Genomic DNA, 17,752 nt, shown 5'->3' with positions numbered 1-17,752 from the left:
ATTTAGGGATGGCAAATTCCTTCACGGCCGGGACCTGGCCCATCCCCTGAGCAAAGCAGCCTGGACATGACCGGCAGGCGAGGGAGGAGGAATTGTGATTCCCTCCGGAGGCTCCGACCCCTCCCTCCCCCCCTCCTCTCCTCCTCCGGCCGGTGCGAGCCCGGCGGGGGCAGCCCGGCTCCGGCCGCTCCGTTCCCCCGGAGCAGCTCCGCGTCCCTCCGGCCCCGCCCCGGCACGGCACGGCGGGATGCAGCATCTCCAGCACCGGGACGGATCCCTGCTGCAATGGTAAGTGCTTATCTCCGGCCTCTCCCGGGCTGGGGAGCCGCTCTGCTCGGGGATGCCCGAGAGCAGCTTCTTGAAGCAGGCTCATTTCGGAGTGACAGTGATTTATCGGCTTCTCCCTGATTTTCCCCATGTCCTGAGAATGCTTTTTTTTGGGGGGGAGGGAGGGTGGGGGGGGCGAACGGCGAGCAGGCTTTCTGCCTCCTGCCAGGCTCCGAGAATGCGGCCGCCAGATAGATGGGTTTCTTTCGGAACGAATAAATCTCCCTTTGCAAGCGGTGACAGGTTAACGTGCTTGGTATGGGGATCACGTCTGATTTTACCACAATATGGCTGGTAAATAAAACCTGATTGCTAACAGACCCGCTGTTGGCATTTTCAACCTCTACGCTACCTTTGCAGTTCTGCATCTTCACCTGCCACACAAACTCCAGTTCACCCTTCAGCCGGTGCTCCAGGACTTTTCTGTTTTTACTGCGGGGTCGTAGTAAAAATTGCTGTTAATGTGGCTTTGACCTCTGCTTGCATGCTTCTGGGCACTTCTCCTTATCAGCATTGGAACAGCTGGCTCTAATACCAGTTTTATGCACTGCATATCTTAAGGGAGAGGGGTAGGCAGACTTTTTTGCATGCGAACAGTTCAGGTTATGTGCTGGAATCTGGAGAGTTCACTGCTAGGGAGTGGATAATGCAGCGTGGTGGTCAGGTGTGGAAAATGCATGAAAAAAGAGAGAGACAGATGTGTTTGGAGACGTAGTGGTGTTTGTGGCGAGATGATCCATCCCGCTGACTTAGGAGTACATTGGGAAGAACTCCCTGGGAGTCAGTAGCTTTCCTCTGCATCTGATCTGCTGATAAACAGGACCTGGCCCTTAACGTGAAGCATTCATCGGAATTGCTCTGTAGGTAATTATGATAGTAATAAAAAACAGTCACCGAAACGAAGAAGGTGGCAAAATGACCTGGTTCTTTCTCAGGGCATTATGGAGTGCCATCCTTCTTGTGTTTGCTAATTACAACGCATGTGTTGGACCGATGCTGTGACAGGCAATGTAATTGAAGATGTTTTTTTTTTTCTCCTATTTGTTGTTTATTTATTTGCTGTTTGTTTTAATCTGTCATTGTCAACAAACAACAAATAGATTTTCGTCTGATGTTATTTGGGTCCAATAGCCATCTCGGTGCTGTGTTCTGCCTTTGCCAGTCAGGAGATGTTTCTGTGGTTAATCAGAGTGAATGTATGATTGCCTAAGATTGCTGTCAATGATAGCAGGAAGGTAAAATCCTTAAAGTGGTGTTGATATAGCTATGGATAAATAATTATCCATATGCATTATACAAGCATCCTTGGTTGATGTGAAACACGCTGGAGCTGCCTTGAATGAAGTTGTCCTGAAGGACGAGTAAAGCAACGCTGCTCCAATTTGATGGATAATTAAGGAATGCTATTCTGTGCAATAACAGCAGTTGGATTAAAGTTGATGTCTGCTTGTACCCTTGTTGTAGCTCTGGCTGATGGTTTTCTTACTGTTCCTATCGCTTTTTTTTCCTGTCTGTATGTTCTGAGAACAGGGGATGCTGCTTTGTTCAGTCAGGACAGCTGTGATTGTTCTGTTGTCCTGGTGGCAATCTATCTTGGCCATCACAGAGAGCAGGGTTTGTGTTGTTTTGTTTTCTCCAACCCAAGGCATGTGTGCAGCGACTGGAAGGATAACCATCGGCACTGAGCAAGCTCAGAGGTTGTGGGGGGCTTCTCAGAAAGCCAGTTACCTCAGACAGGGACGGGTTTTGTGCTTGATTCTTGGCTCCAGCCTTCCATTGGGGTTCCTGTGAGTAACCTTAAATCTCCCTGCAGATTTATGATGTCTGCTGTTTTCATGGCGGTGCCACAGCCGCCTGTAGCTCTGCTGATGTCAGTATGCATGCGAAGCTCATCAACACGAAGGCAGAAGCTTTGTTGTAGGATGCTACCAAGGAGAGAAGCTCAGAGATCTCTGAAATGGTCACATTTAGACTTTTTTTTTCATTGCATCTCTCTTAATTTGGCTGAGTGAGCCGGCATCCTGGAGATATTTTTTCTGGAGTTGAGTTCCATATGTGCCTACGCCTTTGATCAGTTGAGCCCCATGTCCCCAGGCTGATTCATTTCAATATAGCAGATTTTGTTTTTCTTTCCTTCCTTCTGAGCACACTTAGTACAAACAGTCTAATTCCTAAATTAGCTCAGTTTATCTTCTGATGAAACCAGAATATTTGAGTTAAGAAACACAGAAAAAGTAAACACATGACACCATCACACTGTCTGTCATATATGACTGAAAGATATGCAGAAATATCCCATTTACTCCCATTTTTTTCCCCTGTGATTCTCAGGAGAGGTAAGCTGATGGCAGAATATAGCAGTCAGTGGAGATAAAGGGTTTACTTCACCCCAACACTTGGCCCAGAAACTAACCTTTACATCAACAGAGTATGTTTTTGCATTGGTTTGTGTTCCTTTATTTCCATTCCCAGTTCTCCTTGCACATCTGACATCCAAGCATCCTGCATCACTTGTGAAGGCAGTAGAGATGTGAGTGCGTGCTGAACTCAACAGGATCTTTCCACACCGATGCAAAAGTGCAACACATCTACCAAAAGGAGTGTAAATGCACCAGTTAGAAAGTCTCTCTTTCATCCTATCCACGACTGCAGTCATTTTTACTGATAATAAGCGGGCAAGGATTGCTTAACCTTCATTCAGAGTGCTGCTATCCTATATACTTGGCGTCCCCTGATGGGATACATTTACAGCTCTGCTCTGCTCTTAAAGTGCTTTGCATACAGAAAGGTATTTGGTTGTCGAGGATCACTGACAAGTGCTAGAATTGTGGTGGCTGTTGAAACAGATTGGATTGTTGTTGAGTGGGCACAAATACATGAGAAGGAAGGCAGACCTTTTTCAGAATGCTTTGCTGGTTGCACACACACAAACACTTTGCATGTGTTTTATTCTCCGGCCACCTTTTGCTTTCACAGTTTGTCCATCCAGCTTCTTTGGCTTTAAGCTTTATCTCCACAAAACAAACTAAGAACCCTTGTAAAACAAGACAGATTCTCTGAGTCTTGTTCACTTAATTCACTTCAATTCGTTTGCACTCAAGGCCAGGCTGGATGTGGCTCTGGGCAGCCTGATCTGCTGGCTGGTGACCCTGCACATAGCAGGGGGTTTGAAACTAGATGATCATTGTGGTCCTTTTCAACCCAGGCCATTCTGTGATTCTACGATTGTATTCAGATGACGGCCTGATCTGTAGCATAACTGGATTAGTAATTTCAGGGCACTAAAGCATTCCATTTCCTTAAGGAAAAATGCAAACACTGTAGCGTGTGAAGCTGACATGGCTGTTGTGCTGGGAATATTCTTTTGGAAAGGAGCATAAACATAAAGGAGCAGTTGCAGGGACTGCTGTTTGATGCTCTGATTCTATGCTAGCATTGAATCCAAGCTCTCCTGACATAGTTGCACCTGAAATGAACTGATTGGCATTTAACATCAGAGTTTATCTGCCCTGGGGTCATCCCAGCAATCGCATTGCTGCTCATTCAGGTATCACTCTTGGGTGGGTTAGGATATCAGGGCGTGTGTTAGGGCTACGATCTCAAATTGCTCTGATGTATTCATTTGGCAGATTTTTAATTAATGTTTTTTAGAAGCGTGGACAATTCCACTTAAAATCAATGTTAAAAAAAAAAAAACCCACAAATTTTATCAACAATTCTGCTTTGCATTATTGTATTTATTGTATGTATATGTATGTATTGTATTTGCATTATTGTGACTCATAAGTCACCCTAAAACCAGCACTTAGAAAACTAAAAGGGGATAAGTGGTTGTATGGTTTAACTCTCCTTCCTAATAATAGTTCTGGGAACAGTGATTATAATATTTCTGTTTATAACATGTTGTGGATGGGAAATTTTGAAGTCTTAAGGGCTGAACAGGTAACATGGTGAAGGTTGGTTTGTCTGCTGTTGAAGTAGTCCACAAAAAGCCATTGTGATTAAAGAATGATGGGCCACAATTGCTTATGAGCTGCAAATGGAAGGATAATTATAGGCTGTTATCTGTGATTTGTTGGCCCTGCTAAGTACTGCTGAGGGTTAAGGAAGGAAAAGTCCTTTCCATCTGTATGGTGGGTTAATAGCCCAGGTTTTTATTCTTTGCTTCCTCGGGATGAGACGTTTTGCTGCTTTTTTCTCCCTCCAAGGACAAAATACCTGACTTATTGGGAATTCTTAAGGACAATGTCTCATCGAATGGAAACGTGGCAATATTGAGTTGCCCCTTTTCAGGGAGCAGGCGTGTAATGAGGTGTAAATTGCCCCACTCTCCATGTGAAATCATGGCCATAAGGGATCCCTTACTGAGCTGTCATTCATTTCACTTGGAGGAAGGCTTTCACTCACAAGTGTTGGGCAGTCGGGGCTGACTTCTGTCTATCATAGAATCACAGAATGGCCTGGGTTGCAAAGGACCACGATGCTCATCCAGCTCCAACCCCCTGCTGTGTGCAGGTCACCAACCAGCAGCCCAGGCTGCCCAGAGCCACATCCAGCCTGGCCTTGAATACCTGCAGGGATGGGGCATCCACAGCCTCCTTGGGCAACCTGTTCCAGTGCCTCACCACCCTCTGGGTGGAAAACTTCCTCCTCATATCCAACTTCAACCTCCCCTGTCTCAGTTTAAAACCATTCCCCTTTGTCCTATCACCATCCACCAATGTAAACAGTCTACTCTCACTTAAGCATCTGAAATCAGATGGGCCCAACCAGGCTAATCCCACACCCCTGTATTATCAGTGGGCAAGGTGCATCATCTCATCCCGACGGGGTCGGATGAATCCCTCTGGAGGGGTTCCTGCAGCACAGAGCTGTACATGCTGAATCAGCCATGCGGTCCCGTGCTATCTCAGAGATAACCCTCTGAAGGATAATCCTTCTCTTGCTCCCATCTTTGCTCACAAGGAAGACTGCTTTCATTTTTATTTTTTGCCAGCTCATAGCGATAGCAAATCATGCGAAAACGCTCCGTTTTCTGAACAGCCCAAACCTGCAGCTGTGACCCCCCAGCTTCCTCTCCCCCATTTTCCATTTAGCCACCTGCCAGCAGCCGCAGCCTGTCCATTGCAGGGAGAATTCATGCCGCACATCCCAGACAACACCTTATCTATTTGCAGGTCTTGTTTTTTGGGGGGACTGTTTTCGTTTTTAATTCACTGATCACTTTGGATCTCAGTTGCTTCCTCTGCATATTGACACTTAACATCTTCAAATTTCTAGGAGGGATCTGCCAGCTGAAGCCTGTGTGTTGTTTCATGAGCAGGTGGGGATGCATGAGGACAGAGGAACATTCAGGACGGCGACATGATTTTCTGCAGGCAGATGCGAGCTTGTGCTGCCTGTTTTCTGAGCCAGCCAGAAGCTCTGCAGTGCTCCAAGCCTGATCTCTTATACTCTTCTCCTGAATAGCTACACTATATGTTGCAAGAAGATGCAGATGGATGCTGACCAGACCTCTTTTGCTTAAGCTTGGCACCTTGCAAAATACATTTTGGCCAGCTTGGTGCACATGATATGCTTAAAATTAGGTGACCTGAAAGCCAGATTTTGCCATAAATCAATAGCTTAATGCTTTCTTGTTACAGTGCATCCACCCTCTGTCCTAAGCTAGCACGACGCAACTGTCAGTTGATAAATGGGTTTAACTGGATCCTTCCTCCTTCACTATGGGCTGTAAAAATACTTACAGCAGTTCAAATAATGAAAAAAAAAATGTATACATGCACCGCTCACAGCACAGTGGTATGTAGGCTAGACTTAAAGTTGCAGTAAGTAACAGATACTTCTCTACAGCAGAAAGAGATTGTATTTATTTGGAAAGGCAGTTTAAAATAACTAAGATATCCTTAACTATAAATTCCTTTTCCTAGAATGGTAAGGCTTTATTAAATTACCACACTGATATTTCTGCTCTGTTCCTTTTTTTTTTTTTTGATGTTTGTTTGCAAAGGAATTTTTAAATTACTACTTACAAATTAAAATGACATTCATGCTGTTAGGCAAAAAAAAAAATAATTCCTTTTAAAAAGCAATTGTCATGATGGCATTTATATACATATATAAATTCTTAAAGAGATACTACTCGAGTGCCAAAAGCCAAGTATGAGTACATTGTATGCTCATTTCTAAGATGTTGGACACAAAGCAAGACTTTCTCTCTTAGAGTTGGCCTAGAAACAAATTACATAAAGAAGCCAGCACAAGTGCATTATATAAAAGACCAAGTTAAAGTTAGTAAAGTTACTCATTTCCTGTGTTTTAGAGAGCTGGATCTTTGGATTTCTTCCAGTTTTGTGCTCCAACTTAAGATGCAGAGGAGATGAGAGAGCATCAGAAATACCGCAGATGCTTAAGTTCATCATGACTAAGGCTGGGAATGTGTCACAGCTGTCACCCGAGCCTTGAATCCCACAATCCACACTCATTCATTCAAATTGCATGAAGTTTGACAGCATGGATGGTGTTTTTGTGCTCGTGAATGGGTTAGTTAGAGATCATTACGTACAGTGGGTGAACAGCTGGAATAAACTTCATTTGACAGAATAGTGCTTGATGATGGCAGGGGAGAGAGTGCCATGAAAAGCCAATATTAGCAAGGATGAAGTTGCTTCTCTGTGCCACTCAAATCTTGGACTCTGGTCTAAATTCTATTGCTTGTTGCCCTCTGGCCTGCTCTTTGCACCACAGCAGGTTGTAGTAATGATGGTGGTGGGAAATAGCCTTTGGAGACATCCAAATCTGAATGTTACACAAGAGAGGAGAAGAAATGAGTATCACAGCCTTTTTGGTTTCCCAAACAAATATATAGCCCTGATGGATTTTCACACCCTGTCCTCTGCACGGAAGACATGCAGGTCTTTTACTGTGGTGTTTTCTATAATGCTGACCAAAAATGAGATTGAGCTTTCAGATTTGGGGCATGTAAAGATAGGTGTGCATTCTGAAGTGTCTATCAAAGGTATGTTCCTCTTGACAGTGAACTCAGGTGTTTACCACAGAGTGACTTCCATTGCTCTTTAGCCTGAAAAGTCATGAATAAATACCAGTGATGTAGTTTAACCTGCACTCCAAATCTTGCTCTGGGTTACTAATCATTTCTGATGGTTTAGAATGAGAGAGGTCCATTGTGGCCTTGGTGCTCTTAGTAGAAACTCAAAGTATTTGTTTGCACACAGTCTCACACAGGTCTTGGGAATGCCCTTTGCTCTTGCTATTTCTGAATATTACAATTAAGACACTGTGAAATGAATGAATGGCTGCATTGCAAGTATCTCTACCTGGCTGCAGATCACTCTTGGAATTACATTGCCTAGAACATCCCTGATGCTTCATTTGCCTTTCTCCAGATTTAACTACCACAAGCAGCTGCTGATCATCCTGTGATTGACTTATCCAAAAGGTTTTTTTTATCCCTCTTTGTCATTTACAGTTGAAGTACTCCCATCCTGTACCTCAACCTTGACCCTGTTTCTTTCTGCTGCTCACTCGTTCATGCTGATTCTATTTACCTTAGCTTTCCCCCATCTTTGGTACAAAAAGACTTTGGGGTGAAGTTCCCCATCTCCTTAGTGCCGTTGACTTTCCTACACAGTTGTCTCAGCTTCTCCAAGCTTTCTTGTATAATAATATCAGCTCCACACTTGTTTTGGTGAAGGCTTGTATGGATTTTCTTTGCTTTATTTTTTCCATCAAGTTTTCAGTCTCCAAAAGACATGGAGCTGTGTCCGAGGCTACTAAAGCAAAACATGACCTATTTAAAGCAAAATGCTTCCAAGCACTAGGCTTTAATATTATTCTGACAGGACCGATGTCTTAAAGCTGTTCTGAAAGAAAAGCTCGCCCTGAAAGATTTCTAACTTTTGGAGATCTATTTGATCTGTAGCTTTCTGATCTGATAAAACAAGCCTCACATCTTCCAAACAGAAGCAATAAAAGACTGTCCAGACTACAAGCTTCCCTTTCAACTCCGTTGTCTTAAATTATATTTTTTCCTGATAGATTCTTACATTGACCTCTTGCTTTCCTTTCCACTGTCCCTTCTGAATTGAGGATAATTCAGCTACCCCGCCAAAGAGATTGAGATAAATGTGTATTCTCAGGCTACTGTGCACCAATTCCATGCACACCACTAGTGCATTACGTAACCCAATAGATCTGACCCATTGCCAAATCTATGCACAGCCACGGAAATCTAACAAGTGAAATACGTGTAAGAATACGAGATATGAAAGGAAATCTGGTAGCTCAACTACACAACTTCCATCAGAACATTTGTAACACATGCCTGTATTCTTGAAAGGTAGAAAAAGGAAACTCACTTCAATGCCAACGTGGCATCCATTTTGTTGGAGAAACTCTCAGCTAATATTCTGCTTGATAGACAGACTATGCTATACTATGTCACACACCAAAGCACTGAAATTTCAAACATTTCATTTCAGTTAAGTCAGAAGCTTGAATTTTCCAACATTTGTATGTAATCTTACATGATTTCACTTTCACTTGGCTTATAATTACTTACTCTAAACGTAATTTTTTGTGTTTGCAGAGTTCAGGGTTGGAGATCATGACCATTTTTCATGCACTCTTTTACAGGCAGTGGAATCCCGAAGGAGATTTCTAAGATTATCCATGTGGTTTGAACATCTTTTTTGCTTTTCCTCTATCACTTCATAGTTGATACTGGGTAGGAAGTGATGTGGGAGGGCCAGGTAAACCAAGCAAAGTCAAATGAGATTAAAAAGTCTTAAAAAGTCAAATAGGATTATCAGTTTTATCAAAACCGACCAGATTCAAAAGAAGATGCAGGCATTTCTGTCTCCCTGTCTGAACTGATCCACAGCCCTCTCTCTAACAGCATGTTCAAACTTGCATTTTACACATCAGTCTGGGGGGATTTAAGCCAAAATACTAAAGCTTGTGATTCATATTCTGGTTCCAGCCTGCAAAATATTTGTAGAGTTTCATTTATGTCCTCGCCGTTTCCAAAATGCATCGCCCTTGTGTGCTTCTGCTTCTGTGAGACTCTGAAGAATGGCCAACTTTAGTGCCTCAGGATTTGCATTTAGCTGCCATGGGTTAAAGGTTGGACCACAGGTCATGCGACAGAAGACGAAGCATCAGTTCAGACATGATGGAGATGAAGCGATGCAGTTGGAGATGGTTGAACCTGTCTTGCTGTTTTGCATTTCTACAAGTCCTCTCAACATACAGTGATCTCCATTTTTCCTCAGGATGCATCTCAGTATGTCGTTTTCATGGCTGCTGGGCCAACTTGGCATCCCATCACCTTCCTGCCTCAATTTGCAGCACTTCTAACTATTATAGCAACTTTCCCAGCATCTTTTTGTATTCTAAGATCACAAAAGCTAAACAAAATGATGGATATGAGACAGCACAAAGAAAGAATAATATCTCATGTTCTAAATGGAGCTGCCAGTAGTGATGTCTCTTTAAGCTGACTTTCTACAAACAGCTTCTCCCTTAAGATACAAGCTCCTGTGTATTCAGGAAAATGAGACATTGTTATTGTCCAGCCTGTTAGATAAACAAATGAGCAAAAGAGTAAACAAATACGCATTCCTCTGACTACTTTCTTCTCTCTCACCTGCCATGCTTGTTCTGTACCATTTTTATTATGCGCCCTCTTTGGGCATTGGGATTCAGACTTTTTCTATTAACGCTGTGATTTCAGCTAACATGAAGAAGAGACGCATATCTGGCAGGCCTATGTTTTTGTGCCAAGCTTTACAAAATGTTCTCTTTGATTCCACACCTTATTCTTTATCGTCTGTATCAGCAGACTGCTCGTCTTTATGGACCCAGAAGTAACAATAAAAATCAGTCTAAGTACAGCATGACTTTGTTCCACCTGCTGTTTGGAATATTCCCTTCTTAGTTTACCACAAGCAGTTTTGGAGGAGCTTCTGTGTTGTGCAATGAGCTGCAGGAAGTAACCTGTGTCATTAATAGGAACAGTGCTGAGATGTTTGTCAAACAAATTCTTCCTGCTTGTTCTAACTTGGCCTTACTACAAAAGCACTGAATCAGGAGGTTACCCTGATTTCTTAACATCTCTCAGCAAATATCCTTCCAATGTTTTTCACATTCTTTTAAAATAAACTATTTAGTTGAATCAGTCCATAGAGTGAAACGAATTTCTTCATTTGTTGATGTCTTCAACATGCTGTTCTAACAGCAGCGAGAGCTTCCTTGCAAAAGCATAACACTGCACATGAGACATCTGCATTGCAACAGCTTTCTGCAAGTTATCACTTATACAATCATAGATTTGCTCAGGTTGGAAAAGACCTTAAAAATCATCAAGTCCAAGTGCAACCTAACCATAATACCCTAACTCTAACAATCCTCTGCTAAGGATCATAAGAATATAGGATTCGATTCCTTTATTCCACCTCAGTCAACTTGACTTACTATTGTGACATTCCCTTAACTCTCCTCATGATTTTACAAAACAAGGCATTCCAAGCCGAGACCCAGTAGTGAGTCTGCCACTCATTAAGGTTATTGCATTTACAGTATAATAGTAATAATAATAATCCTTTATGGATTTATAGAATTTAAGTGTGAATATTTTCTCTTCTTCCTCCCAAATATTTCTTAAAAATATCATCATTATCCCATACTGATAGTTAATAAGAAATAATCTGCAGATGTACCACCTCGGAGCTCTTGAGCACTCGCAGAAGCAAAATATCATCCTCAAACTTAGTTCAAATGTTCAGGTTTTGCAATGTGTCTTTTTATTTTTATGGTATGTAATGACACAAATTTCTGTTGTCTTTTTGAGATAAAATAAGTCTCCCGTGATGTGGAAGAATTTGCTTGCAGTAAGATTCAGTAAAAAATGCAGTGGTGCATTGGCTTGATTCAACACTGTCATGAATGCCAATTAGGCTAGAAATGGTTGGGAAAATAGATAATTCACACTGCTGTAATGGGAGGAAAGCAAGAAGAGTCTGCTGTATACCTGAGGAATCTGATTTCCAAATGAACTGCTATGTAGCAGTTAGTAATTGTTTAATAAATAAATGCCAGCAGCAACTTTTCAAATAGTGCTCAGGGAAAACCACAGCCCGAGTCTGTTCCCATACAGGCGTCTTGGATGAGGCCATTCTGATTTGGGGGTCAGTCAATATATAAGAATGGGAAAAAATGATGACATGTTACTTAACCTTAAGGATAAAGAAGGGTCCCAGTCTTGACTTATATAGCAGTGCATTTGTAACATTAAAGTTCCTTTGTGTTCAAGAAACACCCAGAGTGTTTAAGAAACGTTGTACTAAGGGACATAGTTTGGTGGGGAAATATTGGTGGTAGGTGGAGGGTTAGGGTTAGGATGATCTTGGAGGTCTTTTCCAACCTTGGTGATTCTATGATTCTGATTTCTTTTCCTTGCCACCGCTATGAAATTCCATTGGCTTTCATGGGATGCTAAGTTAATTTCCTTAGGCTCCTTGTTCATAAGCTAGAAGCTGACAAAACACTTCAGATACAGAGATGGGTGATGAGTTTAGCATAAAAGCAAAGGCTCCTGGCTGGCTGGACATATAGATTTTTACATGGGTATAGGATTGCTCAGTGGTTATTGAACTGTTGCCATTGACAGATGGATTCACTGTGGTCCAGCTGTTTGCTTGGCCAGAACAGCTTTGCTTTTAGACCTTTTAAGCATTTCTGGACAAGAGACTACTCAAAGGAGAATTAGATGGAGACAAGTTATGCTTCTGCAGTAGAAGACTGTAGACTGCTAGGAGCTAAGGACACAGCAGAAGCAACCCTGTCTGTTGGATAAATACAGTAGTATATAAGCCTTTGTGAGCTCCTGCCAAGGAGCATTAGGAGGTAGGATCTGATATGGACACCTGTCAGCAGTAACGAGAACGTATTTACAAAGCTCTGAAATGTTTTTATATTGGTGGAGTCTTTCCATGTATTCCATTTGGCCCATTGTCTGCACGTCTTGGATGAGTCCCTGCCGATTAAACTGAATAATTCTGTTCCTTGCTTACTCTTACAAGCTATCTCTCTTTTCAAAGAATTCAGAGCCTATTTGCATCTGAGTCTTCAGTGAAGCGGGTGATGGGATATCTGCATGCTTGTCCCTGTTTTGATGAGTTTCAGCAGAACACATTGTTTTGCCCTTGGAATATAAGGGGCTATGGTTTTGAGATACATTGAGGAATCAAATATTTCTAGATAATATCCCAGACATCTGCATTTTGATCATTAAACAGTAATTAAATTATTATTTAATTAAGGTATTTGCATGGCATGTACATGGCAAACTCATGGACTCAAAATCACAGAATCATAGAATCACAGAATGGTTGGGTTGGAAGGAACCCCAAGATCTTGAAGCTCCAACCCCCCACCAATGCAGGACCACCAACCTCCCCATTTCACAGCAGCCCAGGCTGCCCAGGGCCCCATCCAACCTGGCCCTGAACACCTCCAGGGATGGACGGGGCATCACAGCCTCTCTGGGCAGCTGTTCCAGCACCTCACCGCTCTCACAGCACACAACTTCCCCTGACATCCAACCTCAATCTGCCCTCCTTCGACTTAAAACCATTTCCCCTTGGCAATGCCTGGGCACTGTTCAAGGATTACCAAATTACATACATCCTCCCCAGCAGACATTTCACAAGTGACAAGCCCATGTGAAAGACTGAAGCAACCCATGCGCAGTCTGTTCTTTGGCACCTGGCCTCAATGCCAGAAAAAGTTACAGTCACTTTACCAGCGTTTCTCTAAATCGTGATGGGGATGCAAGGAAAGCAAGGCTGAAAATAGCAGCAATGAATAGACAGAAAAGCTTTATCTGTCTCGTGCCTTGCACACTCCTGAGCTCCTGTGCTATTCTAGGTGTCCTGGCTGAGCTGTTGGACTGCAGCAGGAGTGTCCTATGGTGACATCCCTTGGCTGAGTCATGACATCCCTTGGCTCTTCTATCTCACGTTCTGCCAAGTGTGAACTGTGACTTTTCTGGAGCATCAGAGTTCAGTCTCCACATGATGTAACCACTCAGCTTAGGTAAAGGAGGAAAGAGCTTGCTTGGTGGGCAGACCTGATTCTCTGAAGAGCTGGGAAGTGTATTGGTTGGAACAGCTGTCTGCATATCAAAGAATATAAACTCGTTGGAAGTTTTTTCCTTAGTGACAATAACAAGAATGATTTTACAGTGTTTTCTTCATGTCTACTTGTAGTGGTTTACATACGATCAGAAGCCAAAGAATGCAACTGGCATTTCCCAGCAGAAGGTTGATGGTTTTTTCCCTGTTGTATTTTGTAGCTTACACCAGCTAATAGGAGATCTTGTTATTAGCACAAGTACAGAAAATGTGCAGTTGGAAAACCTGGAGAGTTCCGAGATGTTACTAAAAACAGAACTAACAAGGGAAGTAACTAGGAGCTATGGCAGAAGGAAGTCCTAAGATGCAAATCCCTGCAGGTGGTACTAAAGAACAAACTGTATTGTGAAGTCCAAATTTGGAGTGCAGTTAGCATAAACTTCTTTGACTGAAGAAGTGAGCTAGGTACCTCAAAGAGTGACTGACATCAAAATACGATTCACATGATGGATGTGCTTGGCTTGCTTCATTGATTGTAGGAGATTACAACATAATTTAATGCCTGTATTTAAGCAGGGAAAACCCAAAGCCTGGTGACCAGGAGCAGTGCAGACAGTTCATTTGTACCATGTGGTATCTAATTCGCTCGGGCCATCATGTAATTATAACCAAAGTGGAACATCATGAGGAATATCATTTTTCCCTCTGCAGTCAGAGCTTTGGGGCTTAAAATGTTGGGGATGGGTTTGTGCATTTGAAAAACACGTGTCTAATTTCTTTTTCAATTTTGCCATGGTAAATGATGATTAAAATTTGAATTTTTATAAATAAATCAAAATGCATCCATGGCATGTTTTGTAATACAGCAAAATGGATTAGGATAATAACTAAAATGTACACCCACTCAAAATCTTTTAAAATACCTTCCCCATGTTATCAGAAAGAACTTCCAAATTGTGCATCACGAATCAGTTAGCATCAACGCTTCCCTTGGGAAAAAAGCTAAAAATGCAAATGACAGAAATAGTGCTTATTAATATATAGATTGCCCATTTGCTATTTTAACGTTTCGATTTGAACCATTAATTTAAATGGAAATTACTGGCAACTAACAGGAAGGTTAATTAAACTTAACATCCTGCTTTGGATTGCTTGCTGATATCTACATTTCACATCAGTGGTTTGGGGCTGAATTTCAGTCTCTCCAGTGAGCTGTCCCTTGCTCTTATACAACTACTTATTTCAGTAGCCCGTTGCTGTTAAGCACTTCCTAGACTTGAATCTTTATCCTTTCATCAAAAAGTTGATCAGGATTGACTCAGCTCTGAAATGCACGGGTGATAAAATCTGAGATCACAAACTGTGCACTGCATGTGTATTTTACATTAAACCGCTCAGTACTATCGAAGAAAATGAAAGTGATTTTTCTTAGTTCCAGCCTTCTGGGCTCTTTTGTGAGTGAACGTATTAGAGCAGAATACCAAATTAGGAATTAAAAGATTTACTAGGTTAAATCTCAGAAGACCCATTTGGGATGTAAAATGATATGTTGGTTATGTATTGAGGAAGGGGGACGCAGGCAGAATGGAAAAAGGGCCACAATAAGAGTTTAACAAATTGAGCTTGACCACGCACTGATTAATGTGCATGATAAGAATACATTGCTTGAATGGCAAATGCAACAGCGAGAGAGTTTACTGCTTGTTTTCTTACTGAAGTATGTTTCTTGTCCCATTTTCACCTGCTCTGTTTAGAGTGGCAGAATGAATTGACCAACTGATAGTTAAAATTATGAGCATCCAGAGTGAGAAATAATACATATGAGAAAACAAACGCAAACCAGTTCTATCCTGTGAATTCTTGGGTTTAATAAATTCTGTTGTCTGAAGTATATGTAGTGACTGTGAGCTGTCTGAAGGCAGCACCACCTCCAGCCAAGCCTGCCATCTTGTCATGATGCTGAGATGGTGGTATGAGCACTCCCTAAACTGGCTCAGTTGGATTGTCCTTGGTTAGCAGATCCTTACTGTTGGAGCTAACCATGTCATGGAATCACAAAATCACAGAATAGCCAGGGTTGGAAGGGACCTCCAGAATCATGAATCTCAGTGGTAGACATACACTGACACATAATGTGCAAAATAGTACTTCAACAATTCTTCTCTGCCTCAATCACAGAATCACAGAATGCCTTGGGTTAGAAGGGACCTCAAGGATCATGAAGCTCCAACCCACCTGCCACAGCAGGGCCACCAACCTCCCCATTTCACAGCAGCCCAGGCTGCCCAGGGCCCCATCCAACCTGGCCTCCAACACCTCCAGGGATGGACGGGGCATCACAGCCTCTCTGGGCAGCTGTTCCAGCCCCTCACCGCTCTCACAGCACACAACTTCCCCTCACATCCAACCTCCAGCTGCCCTCCCTCAGCTCCAAACCATTTCCCTCGTCCTGCTGTCATCTCCCGTTTCCAAGAGCTGACTCCCCTCCTGTCTGCAGGCTCTCTTTAGGCACTGCAGGCTGCACTGAGGTCACCCCGCAGCTTCTCTTCTCCATGCTGAACAAGCCCAGCTCCCTCAGCCTGTCTTTGTAGGGGAGGTGCTCCAGTCTCCTGAGCATCCCATCTTTGTGGCCTCTTTGGGACCCTCTCCAACAGCTCCCTGTCTTCCTTGTACTGGGGGCTCGAGACCTGGATGCAGTCCTGCAGATGAGGCCTCACAAGAGCAAAGTAGAGGTGGACAATCACCTCCCTGTCCCTGCTGGCTACCCTTCTACTGATGTCACTTGTGTGGAATTAGTTTAGGCAGCACTGGATGGGACCCTGGGCACCCTGGTGTAGTGTTAGATATGGAGGTTGGCAGCCCTGCCTGCTGCAGGGGAGTTGAAGCTTTATGATGCTTGAGATCTCTTCCAACCCAAACCCGTTCTATGATTCTGTGAACGCTCTTATGACCAGCACAACAAACAGATTGGCTGGAACGTGAGTGAGATGTTCATAGCCTAACACAGATGTCAAGAGCTGACAGCTGTTGCCAGCTTTTGTACAGGATTTAGACACAGTGGTGGCAACTAATTTCTAGAGAGGGTCAACAGAAGGAAAGAAATGATGTGTTTTTATGAAGGAATCTCAGCTGCCCTTCGGTTAATGGAAACAAGTTCTATTAACTTGCTGGAAAATAGCCAAAAAGGGAAACAATGTGAAAGAATTACAGAGAGAATTCTGTGTTCCTGCCTGCATTGGTGGTCAGTGGAGGTATATTTGGTACTCAGAGCTAAAGTAATCCCATAGAAGTGAAGTACTGAGTGTCTTTATTTCTCACTCAAGTCACTCACGATGTTTCTGCTCATCTCTTCGTAAGTTTGAGCTTTTCATTTGCATCCTAGCTTCATTGATACAAGCAATAGGTGTGGTAACCATAGTGCAAATAGGCATTGCGTCTTGAACAACACTGTAGTTTCTTTGTAGGTAAAATAACCTTACAAGGCTTGGATTGCCTCTGGGGTTTGTGTACAAGTGAACAAACCGGGTTGTTTTGTGTGCTGTTTGTTTTGTCAAACGGATCTTTTAAAAGGGAAAAAAATGATACTATTTTTCATTTTAGAGACGTGCTGATCTGTTTTAGAATACACAGAGGACTCTGTCCTTTTGCAGTGGAGTTGAATGACTGATGCTGGATAACAGATTGCTGCACTTAGGGTTTATTCACCTACATATGTACGACTTGCAAGTCCTAATATCTTGTTTTATTTTGGTTTGGGTTGGGCTTCTTTTGGAAGAGTTGGTTTAATGTCATTCTACATACTCACATAGCCTTTAATTTTCGTAACTGGCTTGAGGATAACACATAATACAGCCATCCCACACAAAAGAGGAGCCAGAATTATTTCTGCAAAGCCTGTGACCGTTACCCACCAGGGAAACAGAAACAATGCTGAGCAGATTTTGGGACCAACTAGAGCCAAGCAATGCTGTATTCAATTAAGCAATCAAAAGGACATTTAAAACCATGCCACAAAGCTTCGGTTTCATCTCAGTGGTAGACATACGCTGACACAAAATGTGCAAAATATTACTTTAACAATTCTTCTCTGCCTCAATCACAGAATCACAGAATGCCTTGGGTTGGAAGGGACCTCAAGGATCACGAAGCTCCAACCCCCCACCAATGCAGGGCCACCAACCTCCCCATTGCACAGCAGCCCAGGCTGCCCAGGGCCCCATCCAACCTGGCCTCCAACACCTCCAGGGATGGACGGGGCATCACAGCCTTTC

The 17,752-nt window shown here is 42.9% G+C and overlaps 1 protein-coding gene across 6 annotated transcripts in view; it reads left to right on the top strand.

Annotated features, from left to right (window-relative positions):
* Positions 1-228: 228 nt before the first annotated feature.
* ADCYAP1R1 (ADCYAP receptor type I) overlaps positions 229-17,752 on the top strand; it is a 129,309-nt gene continuing 111,785 nt past the window's right edge. For 5 of the 6 annotated variants that reach the window (XM_042817040.1, XM_042817039.1, XM_042817038.1 and 2 more), the window contains exon 1: positions 229-288. The gene's annotated coding sequence lies outside the window, so the exon portion shown is untranslated. Of the gene's footprint in view, positions 289-554; positions 622-17,752 lie in introns of those variants that run through there. The other variant, XM_042817036.1, reaches the window with a different exon arrangement.

Source organism: Centrocercus urophasianus, unplaced genomic scaffold (assembly GCF_019232065.1).
Source record: "Centrocercus urophasianus isolate 14NV4802_14NV808 unplaced genomic scaffold, USGS_Curo_1.0 seq_16, whole genome shotgun sequence".
NCBI classification, from domain to species: domain Eukaryota; kingdom Metazoa; phylum Chordata; class Aves; order Galliformes; family Phasianidae; genus Centrocercus; species Centrocercus urophasianus.
The sequence above is the reverse complement of the archived record's forward strand: the minus strand, read 5'-3'. Positions and strand labels throughout refer to the sequence as shown.